This window comes from Sorex araneus, chromosome X, assembly GCF_027595985.1.
Source record: "Sorex araneus isolate mSorAra2 chromosome X, mSorAra2.pri, whole genome shotgun sequence".
Classification (NCBI taxonomy): Eukaryota; Metazoa; Chordata; class Mammalia; order Eulipotyphla; family Soricidae; genus Sorex; species Sorex araneus.
Window position 1 is genome coordinate 148,924,978 of NC_073313.1, and position 19,819 is coordinate 148,944,796.

A 19,819-nucleotide genomic window follows, 5' to 3' on the forward strand; every position below is an offset into this window, starting at 1 on the left:
CCCTCTAAGAATAGGAACAAGACAAAGATCCCCACTCTCTCCACATCTGTTCAATATATTACTGGAATTACTTGCAATAACGGTTAGGCAAGAAAAAGATATTAAGTGCATTCAGGTAGGAAAGGAAGAAATCGAACTCTCACTATTTGAAGATGACATGATACTGTACTTAGAGAACCCTAAGTCCTCTACCAAGAAACTCCTAGAAACAAGAGACTCATATAGTAAAGTTGCAGACTATAAAATCCATACCCAAAAGTCCATGGCTTTCCAATATGCAAATAATGAGAGAGAAGAAAGTGACATGATAAATAACAATCCCGTTCACAATTGTTACTCACAAGATCAAGTACCTCGGAATCAGCTTAACTAAGGAAGTAAAAAACTTATATAATGAAAACTGCAAAGTGCTACTTCAGGAAATAAAAGACACATGAGTAAATGAAAAGATATCTCCTGCTTATAGAATGGAAGAATTAATACAGTCAAAATGCAACACCCCCAAAGCATCATACAAATTAAATGCGATCCCTATGATCCCTATGAAGATACCCTTGACATTCTTCAAAGAAATGGAGCACGCATTCCTGAAATTCATATAGAACAATAAGCCCAAACGAATAGCTAAAGCAATTCGTGGGAAAAAGAAAATGGGAGGAATCAACCTCCCAAATTTCAAACTATACTGTAAAGCTGTAGTAATTAATACAGCATGGTACTGGAACAAAGGCAGAGCTGCAGACCAATGGAACAGGGTTGAGTATTCTGACACACACCCCCAAATATATGATCATATAATATTTGATAAGGGAGCAAAAAACATGAAGTGGAGAAGGAAAGCATGTTTAACAAATTGTGCTGAAAAAACTGGACCACTACATGCAAAAAATGGGCTTGGATCTCTACCTGTCACAAAAAGTCAGATCAATATGGATTAAAGACCTCAACATCAGACCAGAATCCCTAAGGAAAACAAGGTTGGCAAAACCCTCCACGACATTGAAGCTAAAGGTATTTTCAAAGAAGAAATGCCACTGGCCACACAACTGAAAACAGAGATAAACAAATGGGACTATCTTTAACTAAGAAGCTTCTGCACCTCAATAGAAACAGTGACTAAAATACAAAGACAGTCTACAGAATGGGAAAGGATATTCATCCAATACACATGTGATAAGTGGTTGATATCAAGGATATACCAGACACTGGTTGAACTCTACAAGAAGAAAACTCCAAACCCCATCAAAAAATGGGGTGATGAAATGAGCAGAAACTTTCCCAAAGAAGAAATCCGAATGGCTGAGAGTCACATGAGAAAATGCTTAACATCACTAATCATCAGGGAGATGCAGATCAAAACAACAATGAGATATCATCTCACTCCAGAGAGACTGGCCCACATCCCAAAAAACCAAAGAAAGCGGTGGTGGTGTGGATGTGGGGAGAAAGGGTCTCTCCTTCACTGCTGGTGAGAATGCTGACTCATTCAGCCCTTTTGGAAAATAATATGGACAATTATCAAAAAATTAGAAACTGAGCTTCCATTTGACCCAGCAATACCACTCCTGGGAATATATCCCGGAGAGGCAAAAATTTATAATATGCATTTCTATGTTCATTGCAGCATTGTTTACAATAGCCACAATCTGGAAAAAAACAGAGTGCCCAAAAACAGATGACTGGTTAAAGAAACTTTGGTACATCTACACAATGGAATACTATGCAGCTGTTAGAAAAGATGAAGTCATGGACTTTGCATATAAGTGGATCAACATGGAAAGTATCGTGTTGAGTGAAATGAGTCAGAAAGAAAGAGACAGACATAGAAAGATTGCACTCGCATGTGGAATATGAAGTAGCAGAGAGGTTCGAGCTTGCAATGATGAACTTCTGGCAGAAATTTCTCTGTATTTAGTTACTGAAATACTGAAACACAGAAATCCAAAACCTCACAGCCGCTATTGTGGCCACAAGACCTCATATCTTTTCATTCTCGGCAATGGAAAACAAATTATCAAATACTTCCTTTTCAGCAGGTCCGGCTTTGTGGGGGTGGGGGAACTCCAAATAATAATAGTGATTTTTTTGAAACATTGATTGTAATAAAACTAAAGTGAAATTTATCTGCTACACAGGTCGGGTTTGGGGCTGGGGGTCTTGGGGTTGGGGGGAGGTATACTGTGATTTTTGGTGGTGGAATATGTTCACTAGTGAAGGGATGGGTTTTCAAGCATTGTATAACTGAGACTTAAGCCTGAAAACTGCAACTTTCCACATGGTGATTCAATAAAAAACAAAAAATAAATAAATATTAAAAAATATATATCGGCCTTTCCACTGCTGCATGAGCATGATCCCGGAGGCCAACTGAACTACTTTGGACACGAGCAGCTCACAGAAATGCCTCCAGACTGTGGACTGTGCCATTGCCCCATGCGGCGCCATTTGGGAAGGGTTTCTTTCTCCAGGCTTTTCCATCTTATGAGCACCACAAAAGGGAAGTAAAAGCTTGCAGTGATGTAATTTCTGGCAGAATTTTCCCTGGGCTTTATACAGAAATCCAAATCCGTGCAGCTGCTAATATCTCTTAATTGTCAGCAATGTGAAACGGTCGCTTTTTAGCAGGTCTGACTTTTGGGGGAAACTCCAAACAATAATAGTCATTTTTTTTGTTGAAATATTGAAGGTAATCAAAGTAGCAGCCATTTCTCTAGACTGTGAACTAAGCCATAGTCCCACGCCGGCCAAGGAGAGGAAATATCCTTCTTTCTCGTTTTTTTTTTTTTCCCTTTACGGGGAGAAGCGGCGTGGAGTCCGCCATATTATGAGGTCTATTAAGCAGGTGTGAACTTGGTGGCACAGGAAGGAGAAAATAAAAAAGAAAAAAAAATTATGTACTTGGAACAGCAGGACTCTTGGGCAGTCTCGGGTTCCGGCTATACTGGCGTGTACTCCGCCGAGATTTGACCTGGGTGGCCACACTTTTGTGTGGCTGATTTGCTAATGATCAATCAGGACCCAGAGGCCAACTAGACTACTTTTGGTTCCAGAAACTGCTTGCAGCCATGTCTCTAGATTGTGAACTAAGCCATAGCCCCACGCTGGCCAAGGATGGGAAATATCCTTGTTTCTCCAATTTTTCCCCTTTTGGGGGAGAAGCGGCGTGGCGTCCGCCATATTTTGAGGACTATTCCGCAGGCACGAACTTGGTGGTGCAGGAAGGAGGGAAAAAATGAGTTATGTACTTAAAACAGTGGGACTTCATATCTCTTCATTCTCAGCAATGGAAAACTAATTATCAAATGCTTCCTTGGCAGTAGGGTTGTCTTTTGGGGGGAAAACTCCAACAACAATAGTGAATTTTGTGTTGAAATATGGAATGTAATCAAGGTAAAGAGAAAATGAAGTGAAATTTATCATTTACGCAGGCGGGGGTGGAGGGGCGGGGTGTGGGAGGTATACCGGGGTTTTTGGTGGTGGAATATGGGCACTGGTGAAGGGATGGATGTTTGAGTATTGTATAACTGAGACATAAGCCTAAGAACTTTGTAACTTTCCACATGGTGATTCAATAAAATAAATTTTAAAAAAATGAATCTTGCCCATGCAATAACTGATCGGTTATATTTTATAAGCAATAGTCAAGAAGAACATGGTGAACTATATAATATTTACATAAAACTGAGAAAATCAAGTTTTAAGTCACAGGCATGACCTCCTTTAATAAATTTCTTAAATATAAAAAAATTAAATAAAATCCATTTTGTGCCTTATTAAACACTCAAAATAAATAATGAATGTAAATTATATCTACAAACGTATTTGGACAAAATGTAGGAATTAGGGAAAAGAGTGCATAAGCAATATGAAAAGCTTAAACCACAGGGTGTAACATTGATACAATGATCCTTTTCAGAATACTAGATTTGATTCTGTTAAAGACTATATAAAGCTAATGTAAAGGCAAGCTTCAAGATAGTATAAAATATTTGCAAGATAATGTGTCTATCATAATGCTAATAGGACTTGCAAAATTCAACTTTGTCTAATTGCACATTGATCTCAGAAAATGTACAAAATAGAAACAGATATTTCACCAAAATAGATATATAAATGAGTTATACACTCATATTTGTGAATGCAACCTTATTAATTATTGGATAAATGCAAATCAAACACATAAATCACCATATATCTATTTAAATCAATGAAAGCAAAATTAATGTCAATATCAAATATTGGCAAAGATGGTTTACAGCTTAGTGGTGAAAATGTAAAGTGGTACAAACATGAAAATAATTTGTCTCTTTCATAGAAAGCTACATATTAATATTAATTGGCTGTTTATTAAAAGAGTAGCTCTGTAGCACTGTCATCCTACTGTTCATCGATTTGCTTGAGTGGGCACCAGTAACATTTCCATTGTGTCACTTGTTACTGTTTTTGGCATATCGAATATACCACGCGAAGCTTGCCAGGCTGTGCCGTGCAGGCGGGATACTGTCGTTAGCTTCCCGAGCTCTCCAAGAGGGACAGAGGAATTGAACCCGGGTCGGCCGCATGCAAGGCAAACGCCCTACTTGCTGTGCTATCGCTCCAGTTCCCACTGTTAAAAAGTACATACACAAATGTTATTTAAGTTAGCCATCATACCAGAGCATTTATCTTGAAGGAATATAAATGAATTTCCACATAAAACCATTAATTTTATCACAGCTTCACTAATAATAGAGAAAACTGAAAATAGCTCAGGTGTTTTACATAGGATGAAGAACTGAGTTACTTAGAGTGAATCTATACTATTAAATGTCAGTTAAAAAGACAGGTATCATGGAATACATTGAGTGAACCTTAAAATATTAAATCTGATATGAATCCATTTATATCACGTTATTAAAATTATGATATTTAGAAAAGGGAAGCAGATTAAGAAGTGAAATGTCAGGGTCTTATCTAATAGGAACAAGCTCAGGAGAAAAAGTGAGGATATAAAAGAGGATGCTTCTATTGACACAACTGTTTTGTTTTTTGACTGTGTCCGGCAATAATGTCATTAACCTGGATATAACATCACACTATAGTTTTATAAAATGTTACCAGTAGAGAAACTGAGAACAGAGTACAAAAAAGTCTGTTTTTTAATGTTTTATTAGAGAATCACTATGATGTACAGCTACAAACTTATGAACTTTTGTGTTTGAATTTTTCTCATGCAGTGATCATCTATCCATCCTTCCAGCAGTGCCCGTTCACCTCCAGCAATGATCCCAGTATCTCTCTCACACCCCCACCCCATCCCACACCAACCCACCCTGCATCTGTGATAGGGCATTGTCATTTGTTCTCTCTACTTTTGAGTGTTGTAGTTTGCAATAGAGGTATTGAGTGGCCATCATGTTCGGTCTATAGTCTACTTTCAGCTCTCATCTTCCAACCAGAATGGGTCCTCCTGACATCCTCTACTTGGTGTTCCCTTATCTATCTGAGCTGCCTTTTCACATAGCATGTGAGGCCAGTTTCCAAGCTGTGGGGAAGACCTCCTAATCCTTATCTCAACAAATCTTGCGAACATAAAAAATAACATAATCTCCCACTATGTTATTTTATATTCCACAGATGAGTGCAATATTTCTATGTCTGTCCCTCTCTTTCTTACTCATTTCACTTAACATGTTACTTTCCATGTAGATCCACTTATATAAATATGTCATGATTTCATCTTTTCTAATGCTGCATAGTATTCCATTGTGTAAATGTACCAAAGTTTCTTTAACCAGTCATCTGTTTTTGGGCACTCTGTTTTTTTTCAGATTTTGGCTATTGTGAACAGTGCTGCAATGAACATAGAAATACAGATGTCATTTCTACTATAACTTTTTGCCTCTCCAGGATATATTCCCAGGAGAGGTATTGCTGGGTCAAATGGAAGCTCAGTTTCTAAGTTTTTGAGAATCGTCCATATTGTTTTCCAAAAGGGCTGAACGAGTCGGCATTCCCACCAGCAGTGAAGGAGAGTCCCTTTCTTCCCACATCCACGACAAGAGCGGTTGTTTTGGTACTTTTGGATGTGGGTCATTCTCTGTGGTGTGAAATAATATCTCATTGTTGTTTTAATCTGTATCTCCCTGATAACTAGTGACGTAGAGCATTTCCTCATGTGTCTTTTAGCCATTCAAATTTCTTCTTTGAGAAAATTTCTGTTCATTTCCATCCCCCATTTTTGATGGGGTTGGGAGTTTTCTTCCTGTAGAGTTCAACCAGTGCCTTGTATATCCTTGTATATCCTTTATCAAATGTGTATTGGGTGAATATCCTTTCCCATTCTGTAGAATGTCTATGTATTTAGGTCACTGTTTCTTTTTTTATAAATTAGTAGTTTATTTTTATTTAGTGAGTCAACGTGAGGGTACAGTTACAGATTTATACATTTTTGTGCTCATGTTTCTCCCTTACAAAGTTTGATAATCCATCCCTTCACCAGTGCCCATTCTCCACCACCAGTAAATCCAACATCCCTCCCCCACTCCCCAGTCCAGTCTCCCCTACCCCACCCTGCCACTGTGGCAGGGCATTCCCTTTTGTTCTCTCTCTCTGATTAGGTGTTGTGGTTTGCAATAAAGGTGTTGAGTGGCCATTGTGTTCAGTCTCTAGTCTATATTCGGCCCGCAACATCTTTCCCCCACATGACCTCCAACCACATTTTACTTGGTGTTCCCTTCTCTGAGTTGCCCAGAATGAGAGACCAGCCTCCAAGCCATGGTGACAACCTCCTGGTACTTATTTCTACTATTCTTGGGTGTTAGTCTTATAGTCTATTATTCTATATTCCACAGATGAGTGCAATCTTTCTATGTCTGTCTCTCTCTTTCTGACTCATTTCACTTAGCATAATACTTTCCATGCTGATCCACTTATATGCAAACGTCATGACCTCATTCTTTCTAACAGCTGCATAGTATTCCATTGTATAGATGTACCAGAGTTTCTTCAACCAGTCATCTGTTCTAGGGCACTCGGGTTTTTTCCAGATTCTGGCTATTGTAAACAGTGCTGCGATGAACATATAAGTGCAGATCTCATTTCGACTATACTTTTTGGCTTTTCTGGGATATATTCCCAGCAGTGGTATTGCTGGGTCAAATGGGAGCACAACCTCTAGTTTTTTGAGAATCGTCCATCTTGTTTTCCAAAAGGGCTGAAATAGCCGACATTCCCACCAGCAGTTTAGAAGGGTCCCTTTCTCCCCACATCCTCTCCAACAGCGATTGCTTTTGTTCTTTTGGATGTGTGCTAGCCTCTGTGGTGTGAGGTGGTATCTCATGGTTGTTTTGATCTGCATCTCTCTGATGATTAGTGATGTAGAGCACTTTTTCATGTGCCTTTTGGCCATTCGTATCTCTTCCTTGGTAAAGTTTCTGTTCATTTCTTCGCCCCATTTTTTGATGGGGTTGGATGTTTTCTTCTTGTAGAGTTCAACCAGTGCTTTATATACCCTTGATATCAACCCCTTATCTGATGGGTATTGTGTAAATATCCTTTCCCATTCTGTAGATAGTCTTTGAATTCTGGTCACTGTATCTTTTGCGGTGCAGAAGCTTTTTAGTTTAATGTAGTCCCATTTGTTGTTCTCTGTTTTTACTAGATTGCTTAGTTCCGTGTCATCTTTGAAGATACCTTTATCTTCAATATCGTAGAGGGTTTTGCCTACCTTGTCTTCAATGTACCTTATGGTTTGTGGTCTGATGTTGAGGTCTTTAATCCATTTTGATCTGACTTTTGTGCATGGTGTCAGGTCGAGTTCTAAGCCCATTTTTTTGCGTGTGGTTGCCATTCACAATTGTGCCCCAGAAAATCAAATACCTTGGAATCAGCTTAACTAAAGAAGTAAAGGACCTCTACAAAGAAAACTATACAACGCTACTCCATGACATAAAAGAGGACATGAGGAAATGGAAACATATCCCCTGCTCATGGATAGGGAGAATAAACATTGTCAAAATGGCAATACTCCCAAAAGCATTTTACAGATTTAACGCGATCCCTATAGGGATACCCATAGCATTCTTCAAAGAAACGGAGCAAGCAATCCTGAAATTTATATGGAACAATAAATGCCCACGGATAGCTAAAACAATTCTTGGGAAAAAGATGATGGGAGGCATCACCCTCCCCAACCTTAAACTCTACTGCAAAGCGGTAACAATTAAAACAGCATGGTACTGGAACAAAAGCAGAACGGCAGACCAATGGAACAGGGTGGAATATCCCCACACACAACCTCAAATGTATGATCATCTAATCTTTGATAAAGGTGCAAGAGAAGTGAAGTGGAGCAAGGAATGTCTCTTTAACAAATGGTGCTGGCACAACAGGTCACTGTTTCTTTTGAGGTGCAGAAGCTTCTTAGTTTAAAGTAGGCCCATTTGTTTATCTCTGTTTTCACTTGCTTGGCCAGTGGTGTGTTAAATTTGAAAATACCTTTATCTTTAATGTCGTGGAGGGTTTTTCCAGCCTTGTTTTCCATTTAACTTATGGATTCTGGTCTGATTTGAGATCTTTAATCCACTTTTACCTGACTTTTGTACATGGCGTTAAGTAGAGATATAAGCCCATTTTTTTGCATGTTACTTTCCAATTTTGCCAGCACCATTTGTCGTAGAGGCTTTGCTTGTTCCATTTCACACTTTTGCTCCCTTATAAAAGATTAGATGATCATATATTTGAGGGTATGTATCAGGATATTCAACCCTGTTCCATTGGTCTGTGGCTCTGCCTTGTTCAAGTACCATGCTGTTTTAATTTTTACCGCTTTGTAGTATAGATTGTGCTTGGGGGATGTAATTCCTCCCATATTCTTTTTCCTCAGAGTTGCTTTAGCTATTCGTGAGGGCTTATTGTTCCATATGAATTTCAGGAATATTCGCTTCATTTCTTTGAAGAATGTCATGGGTATACTTATGGTGATCTCATTGAATGTATACAATGCTTTGGGGAGTATTGCCATTTTGACAATGTTAATTCTCCCAATCCATGAGCAGGGGATATCTTTTCATTTCCTCATGTCCTCTATATTTTCTTGAAGTAGAGTTTTGTAGTTTTCTTTGTACAAGTCCTTTACCTACTTAGTTAAGCTTATTCCGAGGTACTTGATTTTCTGAGGTATGATTGTGAACCAGATTGCTTTTTTCATGTCACTTTCTTTCCTCTCATTATTTGCGTATAAGAAAGCCATAGACTTTTGAGTATTGATTTTAAATCCTGCAAATTTTCTATACGAGTCCGTTGTTTCTAAGATTTTCTTGGTAGAGGTTTTAGGGTTCTCTAAGTACAGTATCATATCATCTCCAAATAGTGAGAGCTTGATTTCTTCCTTTCCTAATTGAATGCCCTTAATATATTTTTCTTGCCTAACCACTATTGCATGTACTTCCAGTACTATATTGAACAGAAGTGGAGAGAGTGGGCATCCTTGTCTAGTCCAGGAACTTAGAGGGAAGGCTCTTAGTTTTTCACCATTGAGGATGATGCTTGCCATAGGTTTGTAGTTGATGGCCTTGACTATTTTGAGGAAAGTCCCTTCTACACCCATTTTGGCCAGAGTTTTCACCATAAATAGGTCCTGGATCTTGGCATTGCATTCTCTAATCTATTGATGTAATCATATGGTTCTTATCTTTTCTTTTGTTGATATGATGATGTTGATTGATTTCCGAATGTTAAACCATCCTTGCATCCCCGGGATCAATCCCACTTGGTCGTGGTGTATGATCTTTTTGATGAATTGGTGAATTCTGATTGCTAATATTTTGTTGAGAACATTTGCATCCGTGTTCATCAGAGATTTTGGCCTGTAGTTTTCTTTTGGGGGGTGTCTTTGTTTGCTTTTGGTATTAGGGAGATATGAGCCTCATAGAAACTGTTTGGGAAGATTTCTTTTTTTTTAAATTTATTTATTTTTAATTAGAGAATCACCGTGAGGGTACAGTTACAGATTTATACACTTTTGTGCTTATACTTCCCTCATACAAAGTTTGGAACCCATCCCTTCACCAGTGCCCATTCTCCACCACCCGTAAACCCAGTGTCCCTCCCACCCTCCCCAATCCCATCTCCCCCCCCACCCCACCCTGCCACTGTGGCAAGGCATTCCCTTCTGTTTTCTCTCTCTAATTAGCTGTTGTGGTTTGCAATAAAGGTGTTGAGTGGCCGCTGTGCTCAGTCTCTAGCCCTCATTCAGCCCGCAACTCCCTTCCCCCACATGGCCTTCGACTACAATGTAGTTGGTGATCGCTTCTCTGAGTTGACCTTTCCCCGGAACGTGAGGCCAGCCTCGAAGCCATGGAGTCCACCTCCTGGTACTTATTTCTACAGTTCTTGGGTGTTAGTCTCCCACTCTGTTATTCTATATACCATAGATGAGTGCAATCTTTCTATGTCTGTCTCTCTCTTTCTGACTCATTTCACTCAGCATGAAACTTTTCATGCCCATCCACTTAACTACAAAATTCTTGACCTCCTTTTTTCTAACAGCTGCATAGTATTCCATTGTATAGATGTACCAAAGTTTCCTCAACCAGTCATCCGTTCTGGGGCATTCGGGTTTTTTCCAGATTCTGGCTATTGTAAACAGTGCTGCGATGAACATACATGTGCAGATGTTGTTTCGATTGTACTTTTTTGCCTCTCTGGGATATATTCCCAGCAGTGGTATTGCTGGGTCAAATGGGAATTCAATATCTAATTTTTTGAGAGTCGTCCATATTGTTTTCCAAAAGGGCTGAACCAGTCGGCATTCCCACCAGCAGTGAAGAAGGGTCCCTTTCTCCCCACATCCTCTCCAACAGCGGTTGCTTTTGTTCTTTTGGATGTGTGCTAGTCTCTGTGGTGTGAGGTGGTATCTCAAAGTTGTTTTGATCTGCATCTCTCTGATGATTAGTGATGCAGAGCACTTTTTCATGTGCCTTTTGGCCATTCGTATTTCTTCCTTGGTAAAGTTTCTGTTCATTTCTTCGCCCCATTTTTTGATGGGGTTGGATGTTTTCTTCTTGTAGAGTTCAACCAGTGCTTTATATACCATTGATATCAACCCCTTATCTGATGGGTATTGTGTAAATATCCTTTCCCATTCTGTGGATAGTCTTTGAATTCTGGTCACTGTATCTCTTGCGGTGCAGAAGCTTTTTAGTTTAATGTAGTCCCATTTGTTGATCTCTGTTTTTACTAGATTGCTTAGTTCCGTGTCACCTTTGAAGATACCTTTATCTTCAATATCGTGGAGGGTTTCGCCGACCTTGTCTTCAATGGACCTTATGGTTTGTGGTCTAATGTTGAGGTCTTTAATCCATTTTGATCTGACTTTTGTGCATGGTGTCAGGTCAAGGTCTAAACCCATTTTTTTGCATGTGGTTGTCCAGTTGTGCCAGCACCATTTGTTAAAGAGGCTTTCCTTGCTCCACTTCACATCTCTTGCTCCCTTATCAAAGATTAGATGGTCATACATTTGGGGTTGTGTGTAGGGATATTCCACCCTGTTCCATTGGTCTACGGCTCTGCCTTTGTTCCAGAACCATGCTGTTTTAATTGTTACTGCTTTGTAGTAAAGTTTGAGGTTGGGGAGGGTGATGGCTCCCATCATCTTTTTCCCAAGAATTGTTTTAGCTATCCTTGGACGTTTGTTATTCCATATGAATTTTAGGATTGCTTGATCCATTTCTTTGAAGAATGTCATGGGTATACTTATAGGGATCGCATTGAATCTGTATAATGCTTTAGGGAGTATTGCCATTTTGACAACATTGATTCTCCCTATCCATGAGCAGGGTATATGTTTCCATTTCCTCATGTCCTCTTTGATTTCATGGAGTAGCGTTATGTAGTTTTCTTTGTAAAGGTCTTTTACTTCCTTGGTTAAGCTGATTCCGAGGTACCTGATTTTCTGGGGCACGATTGTGAATGGGATTGCTTTTTTCATGTCCCTTTCCTCTGCCTCATTGTTTGCATATATGAAGGCCATGGATTTTTGGGTATTGATTTTGTAGCCTGCAACTTTACTGTATAAGTCTATTGTTTCTAAGAGTTTCTTAGTAGAGGTTTTAGGCTTCTCTAGATATAGTATCATGCCGTCTGCAAATAGTGAGAGTTTGATTTCTTCCCTTCCTATCTGGATGCCCTTAATCTCTTTTTCTTGTCTGATAGCTATCGCAAGTACTTCCAGTACTATATTGAAGAGGAGTGGTGAGAGTGGGCATCCTTGTCTTGTGCCTGATCTCAGAGGAAAGGCCCTTAGTTTTTCCCCGTTGAGGATAATGCTTGCCGTAGGCTTGTGATAGATGGCTTCGACTATCTTGAGGAAAGTTCCTCCAAACCCCATTTTGGCGAGGGTTTTCATCATGAAAGGATGTTGGATCTTGTCAAATGCTTTCTCTGCATCTATTGATATGATCATATGGTTTTTATCTTTACTTTTGTTGATATGCTGGATTATGTTGATTGATTTCCGAATGTTAAACCATCCTTGCATCCCTGGGATGAATCCCACTTGGTCGTGATGTATGATCTTTTTGATGAGTTGTTGGATCCTATTTGCTAGTATTTTGTTGAGGATCTTCGCATCGGTGTTCATCAGGGAAATTGGTCTGTAATTTTCTTTCTTAGTGGTGTCTTTGTTTGCTTTTGGTATTAGGGAGATATGTGCTTCATAGAAACTGTTTGGGAGAGTTCCTGTTTTTTCAATTTCCTGGAAAAGTTTGAGGAAAACAGGCAATAGGTCTTCTTTAAATGTTTGGAAGAATTCGCCAGTGAAACCATCTGGGCCTGGGCTTTTGTTTTTGGGGAGGTTTTTGATTACCGTTTCAATTTCCTTAACATTGATGGGTCTATTCAGGTATTCCAGGTCTTCTTTCTTCAGTGTTGGGAGATTGTAGGAATCAAGGAATCCATCCATTTCTTTTAGGTTCTCCTTTTTTGTGGTGTAAAGACTTTCAAAGTAGTCTCTAATGATCTTTTGAATCTCACTGGCTTCTGTTATGATGTCCCCCTTTTCATTTCTGATTCGATTTATTAGAGTTTTCTCTCTTTCTTTCTTTGTGAGACTTGCTAGCGGTTTATCAATCTTATTTATTTTCTCAAAGAACCAACTCTTTGTTTCATTGATCTTTCGGATTGTTTTTTTGGTTTCGATGTCATTAATTTCTGCTCTAATTTTTATTATTTCTTTCCTTCGGTCTGGTTTGGGGTCCTTTCTCTGGTCCTTTTCTAGGGTCTTGAGTCGTGAAGTCAAGCTATCTATGTGGATCCTTTCTTTCTTCCTGAGGAATGCTTGGAGAGCTATAAATTTTCCCCTTAAAACGGCTTTAGCTGCGTCCCATAGGTTTTGGTAGCTCGTGTCTTCATTCTCATTTGTTTCTAAGTATCTTTTGATTTCTTCCTTGATTTTCTTCTTGACCCACTCATTGTTCAACATGGAATTGTTTAATTTCCAGGTGTTTGATTTGATTTTCCGTATTTGTGGGTGGTTAGCTTCTATCTTCAGCGCATCGTGGTCTGAAAAGATGGTTGATACAATTTCTATTTTTCCGATTCTATTGAGGTATGTTCTGGGGCCCAGTACATGGTCTATTTTTGAAAATGTTCCATGTGCACTGGAAAAGAATGTGTATTCTTTCTTTTTGGGGTGTAAGGCCCTGTATAGGTCTATTAGGCCTCTCTCTTCAATTTCTTCATTCAGAGTCAGTGTTTCCTTGTTGAGTTTTGTTCTTGTGGATCTATCTAGAGGTGATAAGGCCATATTGAAGTCTCCGACTACAATTGTGCTGTTAGTGATGTCCTCTTTGAAGTCTGTTAGGAGTCGTTTTAAATATTTAGCCGGTCGTTTGTTAGGAGCATATACGTTTAAGAGTGTGATTTCTTCCTGTTGTACATATCCCTTGATAAACAGAAAATGACCTTCGCTGTCCCTTTTGATCTTTTTCATCCTGAAATCTATGTTGTCGGATACCAGGATGGCCACTCCAGCTTTTTTAAGGGGGTTGTTTGCTTGGAGGATTGTTTTCCATCCTTTGACTTTGAGTCTATGTTTACTCTGTTTGTTCAGGTGTGTTTCTTGCAGGCAACAGAATGTTGGGTTTAATTTCCGGATCCATTTAGCCACTCTGTGTCTTTTGATAGGTGTATTTAGTCCATTGACATTGAGAGAGATTATTGTGATGTGGTTTTGTGTCATCTTTCTGTGGGATTTGTTGTTCTTATGGGGCTCCTCCTTGTCTTACAGTAGCCCCTTTAGACCTTCTTTCAAGATTGGTTTTGAGTCTATGAAGTTCCTGAGCTGTTGTTTATCCGAGAAATAGTGTATGGTTCCTTCGAGTTTGAGTGAGAGTTTAGCTGGATAAAGTATTCTTGTTGAGGCATTCATTTCGTTGAGTTTTTTCACTATGTCCCACCATTGTCTTCGGGCTCGGAGGGTTTCTTCTGACAGATCGGCCGTAAATCTGAGGGGTGCTCCTTTGTATGTCATTTCCCTCTTTGACCTTGCTACTTGTAGAATTGTGTCTCTATCTACAGCATCCGCCATTCTGACTATGATATGCCTTGGAGTCTTTTTATTTGGGTCTCTTTTTGCTGGCACTCTTCGGACTTCTTGTATCTTGACGTCTGCCTTCTCCAGCTCTGGGAATTTCTTAGTGATGATGTCTTTGACTATGTTTTTTTCATTGGGGTTACTTCCCTGTGGTTCTGCTTTTTTTTTTTTTTTTTTTTTTGGGTCACACCCAGCGATGCTCAGGGGTTACTCCTGGCTTTGCACTCAGGAACTACTCCTGGCGGTGCTTGGGGGACCATATGGGATCCTGGGGATCGAACCCGGGTCGGCCGCGTGCAAGGCGAACGCCCTACCCGCTGTGCTATCGCTCCGGCCCCTTCTTCCCTGTGGTTCTGGTACTCCAATGATTCTTATGTTGTTCCTCTTGAAGTCATCCCCCAGGGCTCTGATTCGCTCTATAGCCATTTTGAGGTCTTTGGCCATGATTTGTTGCTGTCTGTAAGCTTTCTGCAGCTCATCCTCAAGCTCGCTGATTCTGTCTTCGGCTGTAGTCATTCTGCTGTTGAGGGCATCTAGTGAGATTTTTATTTCATCTACCGATTGCTTTATTTGTGAGACTTCGGTTCGAAGGTTTGAAATTTCTGCTCTCATTTCTGCTCTCATTTCTTCCTGTATTTTCTTGGTAGACCGTTCCAGCGCTTGATTCATCTCCTCCCTTAATTTATTGGATGTCTGTTCCATATTTGCTTGGAGTAGGTCGACTCTCCTCCATATTTCCTCTCTGAATTGTTTATCTGAGAGGTCGTAGATGTTGGGAGACTCTTTTGAGGTTTCTAGTATCTTTTCTTCTCCCTCTCTTCGTGGAGGGGATTTTCGCTGTTTCTTCATATTGTCACGGAAGTGCAGAGTTGGAACCTTGTAGTTATTTATTCCTCTTCCTTTTTGTGGGAAGAAGGGGCTCCGATTGTGCTAAACTTTTGGGAAGATTTCTTTTTCTTCAGTTTCCTGGAAAAGCTTGAGGAGAACTGGCAATAGGTCCTCTTTAAATGTTTGGAAGAATTCGCTAGTGAATCCATCTGGACTCGGGTTTTTGTTTTTGGGAAGACTTTTGATTACATTTTCAATTTCCTTGATATTAATAGAACTGTTCAGATATTCCAGGTCTTCTTGATTCAGCCTTGGCAGATTACAGGAATCCAGGTACTTATCTATTTCTTCTAGGTTCTCTTGTTTGGTACCATACAGATTTTCAAAGTAGTCTCTGTTGATCTTTTGAATTTCCTTGGTGTCTGTTGTGATATCCCCCTTTTCATTTCTGATTTGGTTTATAAATGTTCCATCTCTCTTTCTTTGTGAGTTTTGCTAGTGGTTTATCAATTTATTTACTTTCTCAATGAACTAGCTCTTGGTTTCATTTACCTTTCAGATTCTTATTTGGGTTTCATGTCGTTGATTTCTGCTCTAAGTTTTATTATATCTTTCCTTGTGCCTGGTTTGGGCTCCTTTTTTGGCCCTTTTCTAAGATCTTGAGCTGTGAAGTCAAGTTATTTATGTGGGCCCTTTCTTCCTTCCTGAGGAATGCTTGCAGAGCTATAAATTTTCCCCTTACAGGGCTATATCTGTGTCCCTTAGGTTCTGGTAGTAGTGTCTTCATTTCATTTGTTTCCAAGTACCTTTTGATTTCTTTTTTGATTTCCTTCCTGACCCACTCATTGTTCAACATCGAGTTGTTTAATTTCCAGGTGTTTGTTTTGGTTTTCTCTATGTGGACATGATTATCTTCTATCTTCAGAGCATCATGGTCTGAGAGTGTTGAGCCCCCACGGCAGAGCCTAGCAAGCTACCCGTCGCGTATTTGATATGCCAGCAACGGTGACAACAATTGGCCTCATTCACCTTTCACCGAAAGAGCCCCCAATACGGCAGCGTTAAGAAAGATGAGCAAAGAGAGGTTGAAAAAATCTAGGGGATGAACTAGACTGCCAAAATGAAGAAAGACTAAAATGATTGTCTGTACTTTCAACGCACGAACATTGGCATCAGAAGCATCCATCAAGGACCTGTTTGTACAAGTGCAGAAGATCAAGTACGACGTCATTGGTCTGACCGAAATGAGGAGACATTAATCACATCACGCCATTTTCGACACTGGAGAAGAATTGTTCCTAGGAACATGCAAAAACGGAGGCGTTGGTGGCGTTGGTGTTCTTGTCAACACAAACTCGGCCATGAGCATCGATTCATTCAAATGCCTGACAACCCAAATTAGATGATAACTCTTGAATAGATGTGGCTCACTGCCTGCAGTTTCTATCTTCATCATCTACGCACCAACTTCCAACTACGATGAAGAAGAAATTGAGAGGTTCTACATGGAACTGGAGAAGTTCTATAAAGAAGACCACATCTTCTACAAGACCATTATTGGTAATTTTAATGCCAAGATAGGTCCAAGAAGGCCGCCCGAAGAACTCCACATTGGGACACAGCCTAGAATGGAACAATCAGGGTGAGTGACTATCTGAATTCATCATGTCGACCAAGACCATCCATGGTAACTCACAGTTCCAGAAGGTCGAATCTAAACGCTGGATATGGGAGTCTCCCGGTGGACATTTCCACAATGAAATTGACCACATCATATTAAATCGAAGGTTTTGCCTGACTGATGTCGCTCTTGTCCCCAAATTCCAAACGGGATCAGACCATCGTCTCCTTTGTGCAAAATTCTACTACACAGAGTTGGGAGAAATGTCTGCAAAATTTAAGTCTAATAAGACAACTCCCAGAATGACCACCAACTGGGAGCTTTTTTGGCACTATTGCAACAACGTGGGAAGATGCCGTCCTTGACAACATCGACGAGGAATACGATCGACTGGTTCAGCACAGCACCTCCTTGTCTGTGCGAAGAATGCCAAGAGTGAGAAAGCCACAAACAGATGCCTGTTTTTGGACACTCTCGAGCTCAATCGTCAACGTGGTTTGGCGCGAGCCTCAGGCAACCACAAACTAACATCCTAGCTCACAAAGCTATGCCGAGATGCAAGAAAGGAAGACCTCAAAGAGAGAGGAGGAGCAGTGTTGGCCGGTGCAGCAGAAGCCTGGAAAAGTATTCACAACGCTCGCCTGTCCTTCGCCAACTAAAAGACCAGGATGACTGCCCTCTGACATCCCGATGGATCTATCACATCCTGCAGAAAGGCAATGGAGAATATTATTCACGACTTCTACTCGGACCTCTTTGACAGCCATGTCCACCTGACCACATACCAAATTCCGCAGGATGGATATGTCGCTCCCAGCGTTCTCCCTTCTGAAATCCGACACGCCGTTTCACTGCTAAAGACGCAAACAGCACCTGGTCCAGACAAGGTCAGACCCGAACACCTGAAGAATCTGTCGCCGGTACTCATCAATCCATGGGTCCGACCCTTCACACGCTACCTGTTTGAATGCAAGGTTCCGTCCCAGTGGAAAACCAGAAGGACCGTTCTGTTGTACAAGAAGGGAGACATCCACGGCATTGGCAACTATCGCCCAGTCTGCCTGCTGTCTGTCGTCTACAAGTTGTTCATTCGTGTCATCCTGAATAGAATAGGCAGAACACTAGACGAAGGACAACCATGCTAGCAAGCCGTGTTCCGAAGGGGATTCTGTACGATAGACCATATCCACACAGTGACCAAACTCATTAAATTTTCGCGGGAGTTTAAGATGCCGCTCTGTCTAACGGTCATCGACTTAAAGAGGGCCTTCAATTCTGTTGAGACTGAGGCGGTCATCAAAACCCTGGCCAAAAAGGGCATTCAAACTCAGCATATCAAAATCCTCCGCGAGCTGTATTGTGGATTCACCACCAGGATCTCACCATTCTACAAGGAAGTGATCATTGATGTAAAGAGAGGGGTGTGGCAGGATGATACCCCTACCCCTAGCCTGATGCATTGATAGAACCTTTTTATGTTCGGTTATTGAAGTTCGAGTCTCATGATTTCTGTCTTGCTGACTCTGGAACTATTGATATTTAGCTCATTATTCCTGAATACCACTGATGTCCCTTGACAGTTGTACGCTTTTGCATCTTATTGGTCACCCCCCGTCTTTTCTTTTCGTCCATATCTATATATTGTGTCCAGTGGTGATCTAGGCATCCACCCATGAAGCATTTCATTTCTTCATCTGATTACTCTAAATATCACATGTAAGTGAAATTATATTGTGTTTACTATTCTTCTTCTGAGTTATTTCATTTAATATGATAACTTCCAGTTCTATCCATGTCCAGCAAATTTCATGATTTCATCATTCCTTACTGCTGCAGAGTGCTCCATTGTGTATATATCTTCATGGTCTACTGACATGTTGTTGGATATCTAGGTTGATTCCAAATCGTAGCCGCTGTACTGAGTGCTACATAATGGTTTGCATATGGCCTGTTCTAGTAATAGATACCCAAAATTGCAAATATTGAGTCATATGGCAATTCAGTTTTAAGTTTACTAAGAATTCTTCACACTGTTTTCCAGAGGGCTTGAACCTGACAATAACAGCAGTGGATAAGATTTCCTGTTTTCACCACATCACCACCAACATATTTTGTCTCCAATATTTTGATATGTGCCATTCTCACTGATGAGAGATGATATATCATAGCCTTAATTTGGATCCCCCTAATAATAAATTATGATAACAGAGGTCTGTTTATCATCCTATGGTCTTTGTTAGAAAAGTCCCTGTTAGGGGCCGGAGCGATAGCACAGCGGGTAGGGCGTTTGCCTTGCACGAGGCCGACCCGGGTTTGATCCCCGGCATCCCATATGGTCCCCCAAGCACTGCCAGGAGCAATTCCTGAGTGCAAAGCCAGGAGTAAGCCCTGAGCATCGCTGGGTGTGACCCAAAAAGCAAAAAAAAAAAAGAAAAGAAAAGTCCCTGTTAATTTCCTTTCTCCATTTTAGATGGGGTTTGGGGATTTTTCTCTTGTTGATTTTTGTGATTACTTTATATATCCTAGATATCGACCTTTTGTTTGATATGTTGAATGCGAATATTTTTCCCATTCAGTAGTTGTTTTATTTGTTCTAGCCTGTGTTTCTTTTGCCATGAAGATACTTTTTAATTTGATGTAGTCTAATTTGTTGATTTTTTAATTTTTGTTACCCTTGCAACAAAAGTTTCAGATTACCGAAGCCAGCTTTGTTGTCCAAATCTTGGAGAGTTCTACCTATATTATTCGGTTGGATCTCAGGGTCTGTGTACCAATTTGAATTGACTTTGTGTAAG

The 19,819-nt window shown here is 40.3% G+C and overlaps 1 protein-coding gene and 1 long non-coding RNA gene across 8 annotated transcripts in view; both read left to right on the top strand.

Moving 5' to 3' along the window:
- Positions 1 to 19,819, top strand: part of ARHGEF9 (Cdc42 guanine nucleotide exchange factor 9) — a 421,659-nt gene that overhangs the window by 372,937 nt on the left and 28,903 nt on the right. The window lies entirely within an intron of this gene.
- Positions 5,986 to 18,773, top strand: LOC129399658 (uncharacterized). The gene is made up of 2 exons (XR_008627231.1): positions 5,986 to 6,055; positions 16,329 to 18,773. It is a non-coding gene; the product is annotated as an uncharacterized LOC129399658 (long non-coding RNA).